Genomic DNA, 7,691 nt, shown 5'->3' with positions numbered 1-7,691 from the left:
TAAAAACTTAAAGTAAAAACACATGTTAATTTGTTCATTTATTAATTGAATTTAAATTAAAACTACTCAAAATAAAATTTTGTATCTATTATGTAAAATATACGTAACATATTAATATTTTTTTACTTCATAGGTACTTTTATAAATTATGTAAATGTTTTGATATTATAAGATAGTATGATGTAAGTAAATAGGTACTATCAGTGTATGTGTTGAGATCCACTATCGTGGACCCCCATTATCATTTCATGGTCCCCAAATTTTTTTTCGTTGACGTAGACCCCTTGCAGGTTGTCATAGACCCCTAAGGGTCGATGTAGACCACTTTGGGAATCACAGATTTAGCCTGTCGATAATCAAAACTGTCACCTAGATCAAGGGTTAAAAAAATTTTCATCAATTGACACGTGTGAGTACAATCATTCATGGGTAATTTTTACGGGGTAATGTCGACGATATCGATAAATTTATTCGGTAGAAAAAAATTTCGTGAAAAAAAAAATGATGCTACATAATCTATATATATTTAAAGCCATAACGGTAATTAGAAATAAAAAAATAATGATTTACACAAAATTACCTCTAGAAATAAATATGTCAGTTATAAATCTACTTACTTTTCTTAAAATTAGTAACTATTTTGCTGGAAAACGTGTACGGTGTTAGAATACAATCCCGTTCCGTATGATTTATTTGAATGACCAAGTAATAAAGTTAAGTTTATAAAACAAAAACACTTGTAAAATTTTTATCGCGATGTATTGTTCTGCTATTGTAGGTGTGTGTAGGTTATTGCTAAGGTGACCACAAAAAAGCCCCGCCAGGGTTTGTTTTGGTGTCTTAACAGATCAGAGTGCGTTGGGAACCCTCGTTTTTAAACAAATTCTAATTTCTATAGCTCAATCTAATTCTAATTTCTATACTGAACACTTCTATTATTATTCTCGTTCTAAATGATAAACGAATCATATCTTTATGATTTGTTTATTCAACATTGGAACTGCCCTTATTGATCGTCAGCGTATTATTATTTTTTTAATCTTTTTTTTTTATTTTTGACTCTACTCTGCTTTGCAATGTGTTTAAATTGTGAAGAAGAAGCAGGATGAAACCACAATGACATATCTTTTAATAAAGTTATAGCCTAAACGAAATAAAAATAATCAGGCGACATCACTGCCAAGGATTCTTATTATTTAAATATTCGTCTATTGAACATAATCTTTCGTCAATTTATTTTTTATTTACAATTCAAATCCAAAATATAATATAATTATGAAGATGATATATTCATATTTTTGGATTATAATATAAATATAGGGGGTAGCTCAACTACTAAGTTGTGACTCTTTCATTACCTAAATATTAATAACATTCAGATTTACGCAATGTTATTTGTAAAAATAGAAAACTAAATATAACAAATTATATCAGTGTCTTCTCTATTTTTCCCGACGTTTCAAAATGCTTTGCGCAGTTTCGAGGACCAATGGTCCTGGGTACGACAGGTGTCATAGTTTCAGCGCATACAAATGCACTGCAAGATATGTATGGGGGATATACCATAATCGCCATGGTTGATAGGTGGGTTGGCAATCGCTGTTTGGTATCATGGTACGCAGAGGAATCTGCTGTCCACCTTCTGGAGACTTGTCGTACGCATTGGCAACCCTATATAATTAATGCACAAAATGTGGATAATATACTGTCGCAAGTGTCAAACCTATACCGCAGGGCTGCCATTGTTCTGACATGGGTGTAAATAAGTTTTATACAACACGAAAACATTAATCAATATTATTAAAAAAAAAACCAAATTTGAAATTTTAATTCTCGCTAAAAGCGTTTAGACGGCAACACCACATCAGCTGTTCAAATTAGCTAATCAGACTGTAGCGATGTCCGTCAGTTGTCTAATGTTCCGCGGCGGCATCGCTTAAAAACGAATTTTGAGGAACAGCACGGGTTAATGCTTTCCAATGCTAATTTGCAATCAAATGGTTCCTTGCAACGCATCTCTGCTCCCGACCGCTTCCATTTATAAGTATTTTGTTTGCTACGAGCAAAAACTATATTCCTAATGTTAATATATCTTGTACCGTAAAGATCACTTTAAAAAAGCTATTACGAAACATGTTTTGTCACCTTAGATATTTTAATAGAATACATTATTTACCATGTTTTTATATTGTAATAAAAGTAAGGTGAAATAGTCATTTAAAACTTTCGGGCATTAAGAAGGCAGGGAATTTTTCTTTCTGGGTTCACACTGTCTAGCTTTTGCCAAGCGTCTGTTTATCAAAGTTTAGAATAGGATAGGATGTGTCTTAAACGTTTTAAGTTTCAATTGATCGATGCCATTGCATTGGTTCTGCGCAACTTTTTGGCCAAAAACTCAAACGACAAAGCTTCGCAACCACCGTATTTGCCTAATTTGGTATGATTGATTGAGGAGATAAAAAATGAATTGAAGAAGGTCTTTAAGGCTATACCGCAAAAGGACTCTTCTGAGTTGTTTGTGGACTAAAACAAGCGTTGTCAAAAGTGCGTTTTATAGGACAAGGATTACTTTGAAGGGGATGATATTGATTTGGTAGAATAAACAAAGAATTTCAGGATGATGAACATAAAAATGTCGTGTGTAGTGTAACTTGTATTCATTTTAGTATCTGTCGATTTGGACTCTTCTTTCTTCTCTTGGCGTACAAAAGTGAACAAAGTGTAAAACAATATATAAAATTAAGAATTTTTTGGCATTTACTTTAGTTAATATTTTTAAAAAGCACGCGTTTAATAACAGGATACAGCAAGTGGATTGTGCGTCGGTACTGTGTACAAATGAAGGTTTATCTACATCGACGCGGGGAAGGCAATCTACTGAACATCTAGAGCATATCTCACATAAGACGTAAAACCTAGAGAAAATAATGAAATAGTCTCTTAACGTCATAATGTATGACACATTATGCGAATTCAAGTCGTAAAGTTCAATCTTTGTGAAAATTTTACGTAACTTACAAATGCATGTAATATATATTTTTTGGTTGAACACATTTATTTTTCGTTCAAATTTTGGTAATTGCTGAAAAGATATGTGGCAACCCTAGGGATAGCAGGCGGCATGTTATGGCGGGAACTTGTGTTACATCATATCATAAAGCAGGAAAGAAATTTTTGATGTCGACGATATTAAGTTTTACGTTGAAGTTGGTGGGATATTAATTAGTAATAACATAAAAAAATCTATTTTTAAACGGTTTTATTTAGTTCGACTCGTACGGAATTTATTTGGATCAAGATTAGAAATTGAAATTTAAGCACCTTCCCGTTGTCAGATTGATCTGAAATTTGGTACACACATTTGATTTAGATGACAATACAATATAATAAAATCAATAACATTATAAGTCTAAGATGGCCGCCGATACAAAATAGCGGATTACATATTTTTCCTTAACCCACTCAATATGGGTATCAAATAAAAGGGCTACACTAGTAAAACACAATGATTATGTCAAAATTTAAAATTCAAGATGGACGCCGTTCCAATATGGCGGACTAGGTACATATTTTTCCACAACCACCACAATATGGGTATCAAAAAACCGTTTAACTTAAAAGTTTTTTTAAATGTATTTACTTATACTTTACATTTGTTGACATAGACTATAGGAGTCTAAGAGTGAACGATGCCTGGAGACCCCATACTTTGTCCATGTTAAAGCCAGGTGTCGACAGAATCTTGAACCTTTCGCTTTACTCTAGGTACGAGTTTCCCCAGCGTCGATTTTCGCATAATTTAGCAAAAGTTTTTATAAAATTGAGAAGAAACTATAGCCAAGAGATGTTGCTAAGAGAATACGATATCCGTAATATTCTTCTTCAGTGCACTCTGCACGTTTCTCTGTAAAGCAAGTAGGGTTTTTTGCTTTCATATGTTACAATCTCTTTATATATTCAATATTTAAAAAAAGAAACCCACAGCATATTTTGTTTTTCTTTTTAACTCACGTCACCTATAATCTTCTGCCGTCAAAAGGCAGAGATCTTTTATATCGGTTACAATTATTATCTACATTTTTCCTTACCGCTAATTTCTTATGTTAGTTTTCTATTTACTGTCTTTTTATAACATACATTACCTATCCCATACGTGTCTTAAATGATCAACTAATTCAATTATCTATACGTACAATTTGTGCATTCTGTTTACAACAAACAGGTGGCTTTTTGCCATGTATCTCTAATTCCTAATTCTCACATTTTTTTTATATCTCTAAAGTTATTCTAAATTAGCTCTACATATTTTTTATCTTAGTTTGTGTGCGTGTCATCTATTGTACATATAAATGGCATTTGTTGCCCGCTGTTCTACGAAATTCTTCGTCTAATATCTACAATTTTAAAAGATCTATTTCAATTTACCTAATTACACCCTTATTTTGCGTTTCACGCTATTTAGTCTTCTTACTATGTGATAAATATATTTTGGTTTTGACACCGTGAATTGATTCTTGATCTCTCGTGCGCAGTTGGTATAGCAAGTGCATGCTCCGGGATACGAGAGGGCGCTCGGGTTACCGTCACGCGCCGCGGGGCATCCCCGATGACGTTGCGTCCACACGGGGCACACTTCCTGTTATATAACGTTCTTTTACAATTACTTAGCTCATGATACTCCAGTTATCAAGTCACTACTTTTAATATAATTGATGAGTTTTGTTAATTGAAGCGCGTGGTTATCGTAAATATTGCGTGCGTTTACTTTATTAGTAATAAATCTGTAGTTAAATGCATCCTTAAATTTTATTCGGGGTCCAGTAAAGTTTTTTTTTTATTTTAGTGGTCCCATTTTTGGGGGCCTGTCGTTCCCCCTATCTTGTTGTTGAGACAGGGAAATATTTTTACAAATGTTTTTTTTATTTACTTTCTTCTTCACTGGTCCTTTACAATATCTTCATTTCGCACATACACTTTGCAACTTCTTCGAAAAGAGAAAGAGAATGTATCTTTCTCTTTTCACAGTCCTTACACACGTCGCTTCACTCCGCCATATTCTTTGATATTCACAGTTGGTTACAATTTGATCCCATTTCTTTTTTTTAATTACATTTCTTAACGATTCGCTTAACTAAACATATTATAATCTTTTATTTTTATTAATCACCTCTTGTAAAATTCTGTGACTCTCCCTGAGACCTATATAAATAGGTACTCGGCGAATCTCAGCGAAGATCTGGTCTAGAATCGTTTCCAGCTGCACTGTACGCAGTGCGCGGAGACAACAATGTTGTGACAATGATGGAGGAACTTGACCCCGTAAGAAGGGCTTGTTGTACATTTACACCTAAAACTTTAAGACTAAAAACTAATAGTATTTTTTTAGTAATAAATCTTACCATGCATTAAATAAACAAGTGTATTAGAATATTCAATTATTTTAGTGCTTAATTAAACCATCATAAATAAAATAAATTAAGTTGATCTGTTAATATTTTGGTGGTTGAAATATTGAAATCAAACGAACTTGAAAAATGCAAGTTCGTATATTGCGTTTCCACACAAAAAGAACGTAAGCGATATAATTAATATGAATAAAGTGAAAAGTGTTGCCAACGTGACAGTGTTGCTACTGGTTTATTCTTATCGATACATATAATATTTAAATATGGGTGCGTTCTTAATAATCTAATATGATCGAACTTCGAATTTCAAAGACGTTTCCCTCCAATAAAACGCTTTGCAAGAGTGGGACAGCGACACTTATCTGTTATAACATTTCTAATAACGCTTATTACGTTACACGGTATCCTATGCCTCCAGCAATAACTTTTTAAATGAACATCTCGCAAGAAGGCGCCCGCTCGGAACCACTGTTACTCACTCAAGCACACACACAGACACGTGCCGTGCACACCGCTTCGCATGTCGGACGCGTGGTGCCTCCATGCATCTGTTAATTCTTGTGATAGCGGTGCATTGACTCTGTAACTTTAAAGAAAATTAAAAAAAAAAAAAAAACTTAAGTTCATACGTTGAATAAAGAATAGAAAGAACTTTAGATATTTAATGGCACGTATAATACTGGCTTTGTAATTATACGGAAGATAACAGCCAAAAAACGGGAAAAGAAACACTTGATATATAGTGTGATTAGAAATAGATATAAAACTTTTCAAGAAAGTGAATGTACACCAATACTTTGTCTCGTGGTTACATTTCAAAAACAACACAACGCAAATTGAATTAATATTTTCTGTAGCAAACCATGTAAAGATTCGAAACCAAACCAAGCGACGCAACTTCGAAAAAACGCATAAGATATTTGTGCAGGCAATTTTTTAAAATATTTTTCTCTATATACATTCATTTTAAAAAAATCCTACATATTTCACACAAATTATAATAAAACAGATAAATAAATACATATAAAAAACTTTTAAGTTAAAGGGTTTTTTATACCCATATTGTGGTGGTTGTGGAAAAATATGTACCTAGTCCGCCATATTGGAACGAGGTCCATCTTGAATTTTAAATTTTGACATCATCGTGTTTTACTAGTGTTGCCCTTTCATTTGATACCCATATTGAGGGGGTTAAGGAAAAATATATAATCCGCCATTTTGTATCGGCGGCCATCTTAGATTTATAATGTTATTGATTTTATTATATTGTATTGTCATCTAAATTAAATGTGTGTACCGAATTTTAGATCAATCTGACAACGGGAAGGTGCTCAAATTTCAATTTCTACTTTTGACCCAAATAAACAAATTTCGTACGGGTCGAACTAAATAAAACAGATAAAAAATAGGCGCTCTGCCCTCCATGACGTCGCAGTGAATCTGTTTGGAAACGCACCGGTCGCGCGCCGCATCTGACATGTAAATGGCTCCCAAAGAAAGCGAAATTAGCGCCAAGATTTTGTTGTATTTTTCCGCTTTCTAAACACTGAGCGCATGGGCCAGCCGTACGAGTAACGCACGAGTGTGCCTCATCATGACTAGGTTGAAACATTTTTGATACTGCAAACCCATTAGGGTTTTAAAAATTCCGTCAACTATATCATATTTGACCCTGATTTGCCTGGTAAACAGTCCAGCGGCATATCGAACTGCAATTCCGATAGAGCCGGCGTTATGCATCCATTCTCCCGACAAGTTTAACATAGTCTTCCGTCCACCTTTTGGGTAGACTTCCTCCCCAGCGTTCGCCGGTCTCTGGTCTCCTCTTCAGAACTTTAAAGTCCCTGCGGTCATCTGTTCCATACGCCATCAGACCTTCTCACTGCCAATTCAACTTGCCAGCCTAAAATTCATCTTCATTTATTGCATTTAATTATTTTAATTATTTTTCACTGCAGTGAAAAAGACATTCATGATAGAACGAGACAGAAAAAAAAACTAACACTGGCCACTACGACCACAATGCAGGTTTTAAACAAGCAATTTTTAAACTTTTTAAATTATTCCTTGGCGTTTGAATTTGAATTCGACGCCATAGGAAATCGTAAATAGTGTCTGTGTATATGTAATATACACAATTTCGATCGCTCCTTATTATTTTCTTCTCTAAAGAAAAAACAAATTCGTGGACGGGTGGCTTCACACCGCCATCCATAATGCATGGGAAAATAAACCCTGACGTTAGATTAATCAAACTTCGAAAAAGAAAACAATGTCCCGAGAAAT

The sequence above is a fragment of the Battus philenor genome, unplaced genomic scaffold (genome assembly GCF_028537555.1).
Source record: "Battus philenor isolate CCGP_79_NKW_IND1 unplaced genomic scaffold, ilBatPhil1.0.hap1 SCAF_5, whole genome shotgun sequence".
In the NCBI taxonomy this organism is placed as follows: domain Eukaryota; kingdom Metazoa; phylum Arthropoda; class Insecta; order Lepidoptera; family Papilionidae; genus Battus; species Battus philenor.
Note: the sequence above shows the minus strand (reverse complement) of the source record.